Below are 14,545 nucleotides of genomic sequence, written 5' to 3'. Positions count from 1 at the left end.
ACAGCAACCTTGAATTAGAAGTGCCCTTCAGAGAGTTTAGTATGTTTTAATGCCTGAAGTTTCACATTGTAGTTAAATGTGCTAAGAATCAAAAAAAAAAAAAAAAAAGATTCCTTCCTTAAAAAATATTTCAGAAAAAAAATAACAACATGTGTGTGGGATCTTCTCTGGCTGGTTCGAAATTAAATTTTCTGCATTTACAAAAGCGATTTAAACGTAAAAATAAATTGTTTGATGAGAGATTGATACTGTGAATGGAGAGATGAATTAATCAGGAGAATGTTTACGCGTGACTTTAAAATTCAGGGCACCATTTAGGGCTATAGGTTATAGAACGTTGTGTCCATTAGAGACAGACAGATAGAAAGATTCATATTTCATAATCCCGGATGAGATTACCAGGATAGAGAGTATAAAAATGCAAAATTACCAAAAAAAAAAAAAAAAAAAAGCAGCAGCATCCAAGGAACAATGAATCTCTGAGACATACTACATTTAGAAGTTAAAAAAAAGAAATAGAACCAAAAAATTTTGAATTCAGAAGGACATTCAGTAAGACAGAATTCAGTAAGACAGAATTCAGAATTCAGAATTCAGTAAGACAGAAGGAGCAACACGAGTCAATAAGCATCACAGAAGGACCAGAGAAGTTGAGGTTTGAAGAAGAGGCTGTTTGATTTTTTTAATGCTTCTGAGAGAGTCTGTAAGGTGAGGAGAGACTCAGGACCATTGTTCTTTAAAACAAAGAGGTCACTGATGGTGGATACATGAACAGCTTCACTGGAGGGCTGGCGCAGAAGTTCAGCACAAAAAGAGAAATTAAGAAAGGTAAAATAGACTATTACAAACTTTTTCTGTGTGAAAAAATAAATAGGACACGTACCTGAAGGTCGATATAATCAAGAGAAGTGGCGAGAGAGACAGAGAGAGAGAGAGAGAGAGAGAGAGGGAGAGAGAGAGATAAGTTAATAGGACATACGTCTTAGTTTCACAATAATTACACATTTTAAATCACATAAACCTGGAAGAAGTTAATTTTATTTAACCAAAATTAATTAATAAATGACATCAAATTCCTTTACTCTGTTATAAAAAGGAAAATGCGTATGTGGTGGAAAATGCCAGCCACAAGTATAGATAGAAATGGAAAAACAAACGAACAAACATCACTTCACATATGTAAGTTAAAGGATACGCTGAAGACTTTCAATTTATTATCTTGCATAAGAACTACTTAAAGCCATTGGAATCAACATGGTAATGAATGAAGGTGACTAATCTAAAAATATTTTCCCTCTGAACGTGCTGTTGCACCTTCTATATCTCATCATGACAACATATACAGAGTTCTATGTCTGATTATGGTCCAACTATTTGTTTAATTCTTGACTTCTGCTACTATATTATGAGAATGTTTACATCAGGAGCATTAATTTTTAATGTAGTCTCTGGGGTTCTGGTTGAATTCAAATTGTGCTATGTCCCTGATTAGCTGTGTAACCCTACTTAAGTAAGTTATTTAACTTACTTAACACTGTTTTCTTTCCTTGACAGTAGGCCTAATATTAGCACATACCTCGTATGATTTTGCAAGCTATATCCTAACAAACAAGTGTCAGGCTTTTACTTCATTGCATATAGTAAGCACCGAATAAAACTGGCTGTTATTATTTGTGGGCCCTTGAATGTGTTTAGCACATAGTGGGCACTAAAATAGTTTTCTTAATTGAACAAGCAATGAATGAATGACATCAGACCTGAAACTCCAGCCCAGAAATCATTAAAGCATCAGACACTGAAGGTGAAGGTAATATTTCCTTTTTGAAGATCCATGCCAGTGTGTCCATTTTCCCGAGAGCAGCACCAAAGGTCTTTGTTGCCCAAAGCAGTGATTCCAAATTGAGAACAAATTCAGGAATATCATAATTTTGCTTACTCTGTTCTTTGATACCTGGTTCAGGACCAAGAAGGAATGTGTGCTCATGATAATTACAACGATTGTGAAATCTTGATCAAAAGAGGAGATGAAGGATAGCTTCTTGTCAAGGAAAGGAATACAGAGCTGAGCCTAGGGATCTAGTAAGGAGTATGTGGTTTTGTTCAGAATATAGCCAGACTTCTGGGATATAAAGACATAAATATTCTTGGGAGCGATTACATGAAATTTAGCCACCAAAGAAATGTAAGTGCATATTTATCATTGTGACAGTTCCTTTTTAAAGGGAATTTTACGTTGTCATTTGGTATCCATAATCTACAAATGATTGATCATAAATAGTAAAAACAGAATATCTGATTTAAAATGCATTTCAAGTCCTAGAGAAAAATAGAATTAATTTTCTTACAACACAATCTCCTTGCTTTCTTGTACATATGAGTTTGGTGATTCATGATAATATTGCCCACATTTACCACCAATAGGTTTAACTTTTAAATCCACGGGGAGTTTTAAGTATATAAGGAGCACCATAATTCTCCGATGGTTACAAACTGTTAAGTAGTGTTGGTACTGTCTTAAGATTTTTGATCCTCTGAGAGGCAATTAAGATTGGATTTTAAAATAAATTTTGCTCAGTCAGTTGAGTGTCCTACTCTTGATTTTGGCTCAGGAAATGATCTCACAGTTGCTGGGATTGAGCCCTGCATCCGTATTGCCAGTGTAGCCAGTGCAGAGCCTGCTATCACTACCTCTCCTTCAAAAATAAATAAAAAACATTTTAAAAAATAAAATAAAATAAAAAGTAAAATAAAATAAAATAAAATAAAATAAAATAAAATAAAATTTGCCAAAGTTGTGAGTACATGGAAAGACAGTCCGTGGCCTTGACAGAATTACAAAGATGAATCCTGCAGAGGTGGGAAGGAGAGCTTACATTAAACAATAGATACCAATGGCAGTTAAGAAAATTTATTTTTTATTTTTCATTTTTTTTTATTTTAGAGAGAGAGTGTGCACATGCATTTGAGTGGGGGAGGGGCAAAGGGAAAGAGAGAGAGAGGGGGGAGAGAGAGAGACAGAGAGAGAGAGAGAGAGAGAGAGAGAGAGAGAGAGAATCTTAAGCAGGTTCCAAGCACAGTGTGGAGCCCAACATGGGACTCAGTTCCACAACCCTGGGATCATGACATGAGCCGAAATCAAGAGTTGGAAACTCAACTGACTGAGCCACCCAGGCAGACCAAGAAACTTTGAAAACAAACCTACTTTTGCTAATTACAAAATGTATTTGATAGATTCACCTGAGAAAATAATACTGGTAAATTTCCCTCTGGGCTTATGCTTGAACAACAAACAAGGAGTGAATTTCCATTTCCACAGAAACACTACAAAATCTCCTTGTTATTTCCTTTTTTTTTCCCTATCATAGTAAATTATTCTTTGATCTTAGCCGCATAATATCTTTGTGATTGTTATTAGTTCTTTTTTAAAATGTGCCTCTCCACACATGGGTAATTGAGTCTAAATATTTGGAGTCAGTTTGCACAGTTAAACTCTGTCAAAATACCTTGAGGAGTTAGTAAAGAAATTTCATCTTCTCTAAATTAGCGGAAAAAAGCACCGCCTTACTGCTATCATTGGTTGGCTCACAGAGATATAGGCATAAACTATTTCTAAGTAAATAACAGCACTCAGGGCACACAGTACTCACACAGGGTATGACATTGGATGACATTTTCTGGTTTCTATTGGTTTTCTTTTTAAGAGCTATGAAAGTCAGTTAGGGTTTGGTAAATGATTATTTATCTCATACTGAGAAAATGTATATTCCTTCACGCTACTATTCCTATCATTTAGATGGAAATTACTGTTAAAAAAAAAAACCCTACAATACCTAGTTCATCCACCCCTTCTTTTTATTGTTGTTATTGTTCTTATTCCTACTTCTGTTCTTGGCTTTGGGGCAAGGGATGATTGTCGTTTGCTCGTTTGTTTAATTAGGTCAATACATCTTGAAATACAAGTTTTAGGAAAACAAATCAGAAATGAAATTGGAATAATACAAATATTAATTATGGATCTTGTATATTACTTGCTGTATGAGAAAGCTTGCACTATGATATTTTAAATATTTGAATCTTTGATTATATGGCAGAATGGCAATGGATTATTTAGGTTTTAAAGTATTCAGCCATATAAGACACTATGTGAATGTCTTTTTGTTTATTTATTTTTAATTAAAAATTTTTTTATGTTTATTTATTTTGAGAGAGAGACAGAGCATGAGAGGGGGAGGGGGAGTAAGAGTGGGGGGTGCAGAATCTAAATCAGGCTCCAGGCTCTGAGCTGTCAGCACAGAGCCCGACTTGGGGCTCAGATCCACAAACCACAAGATGATGACCTGAGCTGAAGTCTGATGCTTCACCGACTGACCCACCCAGGCACCCCTTTGTGAGTTTCTTTTTAAATAATGCTTATGTAAAATAGAACTAGGATTACTTCAGTTACGGTATTTAAAAATGAAATCCATTGTGCACAGTATACTAGAAGTTTTTTAAATCTATTACAACTTTACAAAATAAATTAGTCTCTTGGATACATATTGAAGGAGGAAACACCCAAAGACAAAATATGTCTACTTTTACAGGAACAGATAAATCTCTTTCATCTTCATGGAATCTCTTTAATTTCTCATAAACAATCTGGAGCCCTTTAACTACTGCTTTTCCTGTTTAGTTTCATATCTCACCTTTGGGGTGTTGACACTTTATTTTGAGGCAGCAGATGTTCATTTAATTTTCCTTCTGTATCCAAACGTTCCATCTTCCTCCTTTATAACGTAAAGACCCAGCTCATTCTTCACCTGTCATATTATGTTATTCCTTGCCCTCTACCTCTCCCTATCTCTGAATTGCAGTGCCCTAATTGTTTCCTGCCTATCATGCTGCCCTAATTTTTAACAGCTTATTTTACTGTCCTGCTTCTTTGGATCTGAATCCTTTCGTCCTTCATCCATCTTTTCATTTGAAAGTGTAGGTGCATGGACAAATTTATTTTGGGATCCAAAATTGAAAAGAATATGAAATGTTTACAAGGACACAAGAAAACATAAGATAGTGTGTCCCTTTCCTCTATTTTTATTCTCAACATTTTTTTTTCAGTTTTACTTATTTAAATGAAATGCACTATTCTAGAGCTTTCAAATAAAATACAGTATCTTTAGAAATACATAGACTTTTAAAGGCAAGATTGAAATACAAAGGAAAAAAGATATGCTTTTTAATTATTTTATTGGTCAGGAGGCCACAGTTTCAAAAAATTTTCTGTTATTTCTGAAGGCAAACTCTGGCCAACTGAATTTAAAAGGTATAAGACCATTTTAAAGAGTTCAAGTGTGTGCTTTTTAAAACAAAACAAAGAAAAAAAGGCAGAAACCAGACTTTTTTATGCTTATTTATTTATTTTGAGAGAGGGAGAAAGAGAGAGAAAGAGCACACGAGCAGGGGAGGGGCGGAGAGAGAGGAGGTGGGGAGAGAGAGAATCCCAAGCAGGCTCCACACCATCAGTGTAGAGCGCAATGTGGGGCTCGAACCCACGAATGGTGAGATCATGACCTGAGCTGAAATTAAGAGTCGGATGCTTAACTGACTGAGCCACCATGTGTCCCAAAAAACCAGACTCTTAAGTATAGACACCCAACTGGTGATGATGGAGAGGAAGTAGGTATAGGGTGGGCAAAATAGGGGAAGGGGATTAAGAGTACAGTTTCTGTCATGAGCACCGAGTCACGTATAGAATTGTTGAATCACTATGCTATACATGTGAGCCTAATATAACAATGTATACTATGTGGTTAATTTTTTTAAAAAAAAAGAGTGTGCTTTTCAAAAAAGTATTTATATACTGATTAACATACTTTTTTATTTTGGTATTAAATAAAATATTATCTTCAGGGGGGTAAGGGAACTTCTCATAAAGGGTAGTGAATTTTAGAATCTTAGATGTGATTCAAGCTAGTGGTTATTTGATCATACATAGCAAACTTGTTTTCCTGAGCAGGAAAATGAGTTGCAAAAGTGACAAGAGAAGCTTATGGGAAAAAACTAGGGCTTCTGAGCCTCCTGAGTTCAGAATGTGTTCTTTGCAATGAAGTACGTGGTTGGACTTTATTCCTCTATCTCTGTAATTCACGTCCAAGAAAATAAACAAACAGTAAGCAACAATAAACAAAGCCATTGTGGACATTATTTAGTTCCATATTAAATTTTAATATCAGAGTTGATATTTTTTGGGCAGTGACTTACTCAGTGAAGTCGTTAGAACATACTGACACGATTTTACCTCATATTCCAGACCATGGGTGTGTAAACTTTATCTGTGGAAGGCGAGGTAGTATATATTTTAGTCTTTGCAGTCTATGTGATTTCTACTACAACTATTCAACCAGACCATTGTGGCACTAAACCAGCCATACACAATACCTAAACTCATGAGCATGTCTGTGCTCCAATTTTATTTAGGGACACTCAAATTTCAATTTCCTATCATTTCATGTGTCTTAAGGAGTTTATTATCCTTTAAAAAATCTGCATTAGAAAATGTAAAACTCATTCTACGGTCATGGGCCATAGAAAAGTAGTTCATGGATCAGATTGGTCCAAAACCATGTTCTTCCCTGAGTGAAAGACAGTCATATATTGGTGAAAATTGGGGTGTGGTTGGAAAACTCAGTGGCGTCTTCCATTAAAAATATAATCTTAAGGGAACACCTGGGTGGCTAAGTGGGTTAAGCGTCTGACTCTTGGTTTCGGCTCAGGTCATGATCTCATGGCTCATGAATTTGAGCCCTACATCCAGTTCTGTGCTGACAGTTCAGAGACTGCTTGGGATTCTTTCTCGCTCCCTCTCTCTCTGCCCCTCTCCTGCTCACATGTCATCTGTCTCTGTCTCTCTTTCTCAAAATAAATAAACTTAAAAAATCTTGTAAAAAAGTACAATCTTTTAAAAACATTTCAAAACTGATTTTATGGTGCAGAAGTATGCAGAGATATTGGATAAGAGAGACTCACTCACTAAACATGCACGATGTGCCGGGGGCTCCTTAGATACATTGCAGGCACATGAGCAGATGTGGTTAGCACAATCTGTGAGTGAGAATTAAGCATAATAGGGCTAATAGGAAGGGGCTGACTAACTTAGCTGGGGACACTCAAGTATTAGGGGGCTGAACTCAGGGCTGTAATCCAAGTCTGTTGGAATTGGAAACCTAGGTTCAATCCACTTACCATACTTAAATAGAGTAAATGTTAAGTAAGAAAACGTATGTGGTTTGACTCCCAAGTAGTACATAATAGTTCTTCACAAAAGTCTGAGATCGATCAGTGGTGACAGCATTTCAGGTATCATTATGCAGAAAAGGCTCCTGAGAATGTCCCCTGAAAAGCAAATACAAGCTTGGGAAAAAGGATAAAAGGATAAGCTTAGCCCAAATCTACTCAATAAAATTGACTTGCACTTTTATGTTGAAGCATCTGAAGGCCAGGCGGTGGTCTGAGTTCAAAACCGCCGCTTACCCCAAATGAAAAGCAGTCTTTGGAAATAGAGGGATCCTTTGCATTTCTATAAGGTCTTGTTTATGAAAGCAGGGAATCGCTGTTCTAGGAAACTGGCAAAAACTTACATTTCTTTAGTTTTGCTGGCTCTGCAAAACTGTGCGCACAGCTGTACTCAAACCCATTAGCTCAACCTTTCAGAAAATTCTCTCACAGAAATTGCTTAGAGGTACATAGCCTGACAGTTGCTGTGTGTTTTGAGAGCTTTACCTGTCAGAAGCCGGCTCAGCATTCTTTTGCTTAATTGGTCTGTAGAGACTGGTCATTTTAGAGAGAGAAGTTCCACACCTCAGAGAGAATGACATCTACCTCAGCCCATAATCAGCTAATTTAAAGAAAGGGAATACCACCAGCTCCAGGGGCTGCTTACCCTCCACTCTATGTTGAGATGGGGTGAGAGCTGCGGAAGGCACATCAAGCAAGTAAAATTAAGGGGAAATGGGGAATAGAGGAAAACAGTTTTCAAAATACATGAAGTCTATTCCTTCAAATTCCAGCCATATAGACCTCTGAACACGTCAACGTTTTAAAGTTTAAAACCGAAGATCTGATTTTGATTACAGACTACTGAGTCCCGACATTTCACGTTAAGTTACAGCACTGTCTATCACACAGGGTGATTTTCCTAAGATCAAGGGCTTTTAGTTGTGGGAAATGATCATAAGGATAGAGCGAATTGGACCTTGAACATATGAACACGCCAGATAATGCTCTAGCGAGTACAGGAGGGAAATGCATACTCACTTTCAAGCAGCTTAGTAAGGAGGGAGCTCTGTCTAGTGTTAGAAGCTTGGACCCCTGTGCACAGGGATGCTGAGTCGGGTCCTTGATATGCCACGGTCTAACATTGCAACTTTGGGGGCGCTTGGGTGGCTCAGTTGGTTAAGCATCCAACTTCAGCTCAGGTCGTGATCTCGCAGTCTGTGAGTTTGAGCCCTGCATCTGGGCCCTGTGCTGACAGCTCAGAGCCTGGAGCCTGCTTCGGATTCCATGTCTCCCTCTCTCTCTGCCCCTCCTCTGCTTATGCTCTGTCTCTCTTACTCCCCAAAATGAATAAATGTTACAATAAAATAAAATAAAACATTGCAACTTTGGGCAACTTACTTGACCTCCCTTTGCTCTTTAACCTAAGCATCAGACTTGATTGAGTTGTCATTTATGGCAAAAGACAGTTAAAATTCCTCATTCTACCTGACTACTTTTTAAACCAAAACTTTTATTTTATTTGTGATAAACTTGGTACGGGTACATTGACAAGAGCTCATTGCCATGGATCAAACTACAGCTAGCTGGTGAATATGAAGGGAAAAGAAAAGAAAAAGCTCAGAAAATTACATTAAATAATATAGTCTTAATGCTTTAAAATATGGCATTTAAATCTTACCATTTTGAAGTAAAAGTAAAAGATAGTCTTTAAAGCATTCTGGTGGCAAATCAGTAATATACGTTAAGATGATGAATACTCAATTGTAATTTTTCTTGATTATAAAAATCTATTATTCACTATGTGATTATGTCAGAGTCCATAATTATTATATAATTCTACTTTATTTTATAATGAATACTCTTTTTGAAAAATATAGACAATAAAAATTATTAATTTTCACAAAGAAAAAAATATCAACAAGAAGTGTGTAAAATATATGGCTGACTTTTTTTTTTCCAATTCTCACTTTGGAAAATATTATAAAAGCAAGTAAAAATGTCAAAAAAACACTCAGAGAGTTAAGTCCTTATCATTTGAGCCAGGGCTGTTAAAAATTGAAACAGCCAGAGATATTTATAAAATTATAGCACAGAAGAGAATAATGATGGACATCATTCCAGAAGACTCATATAGCAACGACTAATACAATATAATATGGCAAATGTGAAATGGAAAAAATCAGAACATTTTTATTAAGCGAATATAGAAAAGGGAGAATAGGTGCTTGGAAAAATATCTGGAATATTGTTTGAATGGCATACAAATTTAATTATATTTCATCATGTGTATAGTAAGAAGGGTTGAGGTTATAAAATAATATTCTATAATTTGATATAAATTATTATGAAGAATATGTTTACTGTTATTTAAGTGATGCTGGATGGTCTGATATTATCAGATACAAAATAATATTACAACAGTATAAAATCAGCAATGATTTTAAGGAAAAGACATTTTTTAGTAATCCTTAAATTACTACTGGAATATCCTTTAGATCAACATTTGACAAAAATGTTAGTAGAATCAAAACAAAAATTGTTCAGGACGAAGTCAAACAGGCAAGGAAGACTTTATGCAAGCTATTGTAATGTGGTGGGTGGGTCATAGGCATTTATGTGTGCTAATAGGTCTTATCCAAAGGAAAAGTAAACTTTCTTAAGATTGTTCCACAACTTGGATCACAGCACTCACTGAAGTTAGGCTCCTACCCTCCCACACAGCCTGGGAGATAGGGTGCCATCTTCCTTGATTACATTTCAAACAGATGGCTCAGAGGTCCTTGGAAAAGACAGTTCTGGGTTGTAAAACTGCCAAGAGACTTTTAAAAAGTTTTAAATCTCAAAGGGACAGAGAATTTTGCAACTACAAGCTTTCTAAAATAAATGCTCAGAGAAAAGGGGGATCAGAGGCCTGGAGATACACAGAAGGCTCTCTAAAGTTTAGTCAAGTTGAGCAGAAACTTGAGACCCCAGCTCCTGAGTGGCTCAGTTGGTTGAGCTCAGACACTTGATTTCAGCTTACGTCATCATCTCATCATCTCATGGCTCATGAGATGGAGCCCCATGTCGGGCTGTGCTGAGAGCACAGAACCTGCTTGGGATTCTCTCTGTCCCTCTCTCTCTCTCTATCTGCCTCTCCCCACCCCTTTGAAAATTAAAAAAAAAAAAAAAAATTAAATAAACATTAATTTTTTTTAAAATAAAAAAGAAACTTAAGGCCTTCTTGGTGAGTGCAGAGAGTAAGAAAATGTTAATTTTTTCTTCAGGAATCCCTTATTGTTGTACAGAGAGGTACATCTTTAGGAAAGTTGCAGGAAATCAACAGCAACTTTGACAGCGTATTAGAGAGTGTCAGCAGGCCAGAGGGCGGTTTGTGGCAAAGGCTCGACCAACTAGGACCAGCATGGTGACCTGCTCCAGAAATCAGTTTTGGTAGAAGAGATACCAATAACCACTAAACCAGTGGCAGATATAGCTAAGATGGCAACGATTAAGAACAAAAAATAAATAAATAAAACTAAAAGCAGTTTAGAGATACTAGAGGAAGCAGAGACAAAGAAACGTGGAACTGAAAGATCTGTAGTTTGTATCTGGAAGCATTCGATAATCTGCACACAAGCCTGCATCAATTTTTATATTTAAATATAGTAGCTCTTACTACAATCTTTGGGAGAATTTTATGGGCCACAGTCATATATATGGTCACCCAAAACTTCAAATCCTTCTACACACAGAAGAACTAAATCTGGTTGGCATGCCACTATTTTTGCTACATCTGGGCATTCCAATGTCTTTTTACACCCAAATCCTCTTCGTGATTATGAAGGCCAGCTTGAGAAAAGGTGCCTTGTGCCAAATCATCCTACTTATCAAAAGGTTCATCCAATGGTGAATTAGTTTACCAAAATTACTAACTATCAGAATGGCATTGGGGATTTGTAGTGACGCAAAACTCAGCTCTGTTTCAGATTCTTGAACTAGGATGGTTTTGTGTGATGTCTAAGGAATGTAATTTATATATGAACTGTGTACATTTATATATTTTATCTATATATTTCATATATCCCACAAAAAGTGAGTTAAATCACATGCTGCAATCCAGAATTTAGGAACCAATGAGGTAACCATCTAACTCCTCTGATTCACGGCAAGAGAATTAGGCAAGGCTAAGGACTGGCCACAAATCAAATTCTGGCAAGACACTGCGGATTCTGACATTAAGTGAGCTCAGTTTTAGGATCTTAGTGTCACTATCTTTAAACAGTCATTATGTGATGATCATTAAGTGAACATTAGAAGTCCTTTAAAAAGATACACAAGACATTATTATAGTCACTGTTCTATCTTTCACCTTAGCTAATCCCTGATCCTCTGCCCTCTCCTGTCAGATCCTTAATCCTTTATGCCCAATGCCAATTGACCTTCCAATAACAATTTGGACCAAAAGCAGCTTAATGAACTGCAGTGCACAAGAAGGTCAATCTGTGAGTTGCAGAAGGAACAACAACAAAGTGTGAGCTCTGTTACTTTCCACAAATAAACTTACATGTAAGAAAAGGCAATCTAAAGGAAAGTAGACTGGAGAAAATGTATGAAACCAACTAGACCAGGGGTTATTTTCTTCTTAATGTGGAAAATAATAAATAAGATATATCACAAGTGAGTGGAGTTTACTGAAAACATTTAAAGTTAATAATTTTATATTTTATGTTACTATTAATCTTTAACTAACCTAGAGAATCCTCTAGAACCCTGGAAACCAATGAATTCTATAACTGTGATAATAAAAGTATGATCTGTGAGCCTGGGTCAGTCCACAATGAGAAAATGAGTGTAACTATTATGAATTTTCTAGAAATGTGGAAGTATTGTTTAATCCCTATTGAAGCTAGAAATGAAAGTCTGACTTTATATATATATTTTTTAATTTTATGTTTACAATGTTATATTTCATAGTATTTAAAAAAAAAAACACATTATACCATGATGGCTTAGAGATAAAATAAAAACAAAAACAAAAAGAACCTGTTCTTCAACAGAAGAACTGAAAATACTGAAAAATACTACTCTAAAGAAATATACTGAAAAATACTACTCTAAAGAAATATAAATAAAATGCTAGGGAAGTTATAAATACAAAAGAAACAAGTTTATTTCCTTTGGGAATCTTCAGAACTTTTAAAATTGAAATGTGCAGTGTGAATCTCCAAATAAAAGTTGAGCAGTTTTTCCCCGTGTGTTTGAGCTCGGGCTTTTAATTTTTCAATTTTTGTGGTTTTTTTTACACCACATTTTATGATCTCATGAGACTAGGAGTCCTCAGAACATATGGGAAATATTTTTCAAAATTAATTAACAGGTGCATGAGAAATGTCTTTTTAGTTAGTACATAGACATGAAGTAAGCATTTTCCAGAAATCCCCTGTGAATTTCATTTTCTAGAGAGATAATTAGATACTAGAAAAAAGTTCCATTCAGTTAACTAGATCATAAGTTAGATATGAAAATACATAAGACAAAAAACTGAACTTGAGTACCCTGTACCTTTACAATCAATGAACATGGGCTTCTTGAAGACTTACTATGTGCTATTTTCTACTCGGAAGCCGCATCTATTCAAGAAGCAACAATTGAAGCAATAAACATAGCTTCCCTCAAGGAAACTCAGTTGCTAGTGGAAAATATTCGTGGTGTTACTTTGGAAATAGTTTTATGTGGAAAATATTTGAAAATGTAGGTTTTTTTTTTGTCTTTTACAACTTTGAAGAGTCCTAGAAGATGATAAACTATATATTTTTTTCATGAAAAGACTAGAAACAAATGGACTTCAATATATTTCATACATTTAATAGGATAGAAACAAAGATACTACATTATGTAAGAGAAAAGCTGAGCAGTACTATAGCCTATTGAATAAGGACATTTTCAGTGGTGCTGGAAGGGCCTGAAGGTACTTTTTATCTTAGAACAATTCTCTGGTGCTCTAGCTTGTTGATTTCCTTCACCTGCCTGTTAACTCCCAGTGAACCAAATTACTCTGTTTCTCCCTCACAGCCCTAGCTCTTCAGAGAGCTTTCTAGAAACCATGCCAGTGCCTTATGGAATGTCAAATTTCTAAAATGATGGCACTCAACAAACAAGATATTTGTTGTGAGCTGTATATGTACACAGTAGTTTTCAGAGTATCTAAAAATGTGTGTGACAAACTAGTCATAAGATTTTGCATATCTAGTATGGGGTAGAAAGTAAATACAAATAAAAACAGAAATGACAGTCAATGTCAAGGTAATACATATTGTTCATCACAGCTGACCATTGTCCCTGACTCTGTTGCCTTCAAGAGTTAACTCCCCCTGAGGATTATATACTTTGGGGAAGGTATCAGGGAAGAGGAATTTGAACTGGGAATTAAAAGATTAACAGAACTGAGAGAAATAGTATGCCAAGAAGGGAGAATATGTGATCAGGAATGAAGTTTATTTCTTCTTTTAATTTTTTTTTAAGTTTCTTTATTTATTTTGAAAGAAGAAGAGAGAGAACAAGCTGGGGAGGGGCAGAGAGACAGGGGGACAGAGGATCCGAAGAGGGCTCTGTGCTGACAGCAGAGAACCAGATGTGGAACTCGAACTCCTGGTGTATCTTGTGAAGGTGAAGAGAAGCATCTAAGAGGCCATAGAAAAATATATTTATAAAAATCAGACTTCAGTTAATAGATTAAACTATACTGTCAGGCATGGGAATGAAACAGAAAGGTTATCATGGGAGACACTTCAACTGGTGTTGCGAATTGCAGCTAAAAACTATAATGGGATGAAGGTGAGGGGTTGCCAGAGGTAACAAAGTTAAATTTATTTCCAAAGCATCAGCCCATCCAAATAAGAGAATCTTTAATGGAACTTTTAAGAAATACTATACGATGATGCCCACTGGTCAATATTTAGAAATACAGACAAGGATATGAAAATAGAGTAATATCTTATAAATGTGGACTAGTTTGTATTTGACAGTGGATTAAACCTTAGGATAAGGTCATCCTAAAAATTTAATGTTCAGGAGTCAACTGAAAACAGATTATGCTTGAGGATGTGACAAAGCACGTTATACATGAGTGAATAAGGGCAGATGAAATATTAAGGCAGCTTAGGATTGAATTTTGATATGTATTGAACATATGGGAACCATATAACTTTATTTGGTAAAGGATATAGAAAAAAATACAAGTAATAAGAGCTCTAGAATGATGTAATGCAAAAACAAATGAAAACTGAAATCAGAATTGAGTGAAGCTGTA

General features: G+C 35.8%; 1 long non-coding RNA gene across 1 annotated transcript in view; it reads left to right on the top strand.

Annotated features, from left to right (window-relative positions):
* Nucleotides 1-616: 616 nt before the first annotated feature.
* LOC144616051 (uncharacterized) overlaps nucleotides 617-14,545 on the top strand; it is a 28,102-nt gene continuing 14,173 nt past the window's right edge. Inside the window, exon 1 of the long non-coding RNA XR_013554927.2 lies at nucleotides 617-828. This is a non-coding gene — a long non-coding RNA (uncharacterized LOC144616051). The remainder of the gene's footprint in view (nucleotides 829-14,545) is intronic.

This window comes from Panthera onca, chromosome B1, assembly GCF_046562875.1.
Source record: "Panthera onca isolate mPanOnc1 chromosome B1, mPanOnc1 haplotype 2, whole genome shotgun sequence".
Taxonomy (NCBI): domain Eukaryota; kingdom Metazoa; phylum Chordata; class Mammalia; order Carnivora; family Felidae; genus Panthera; species Panthera onca.
The sequence above is the reverse complement of the archived record's forward strand: the minus strand, read 5'-3'. Positions and strand labels throughout refer to the sequence as shown.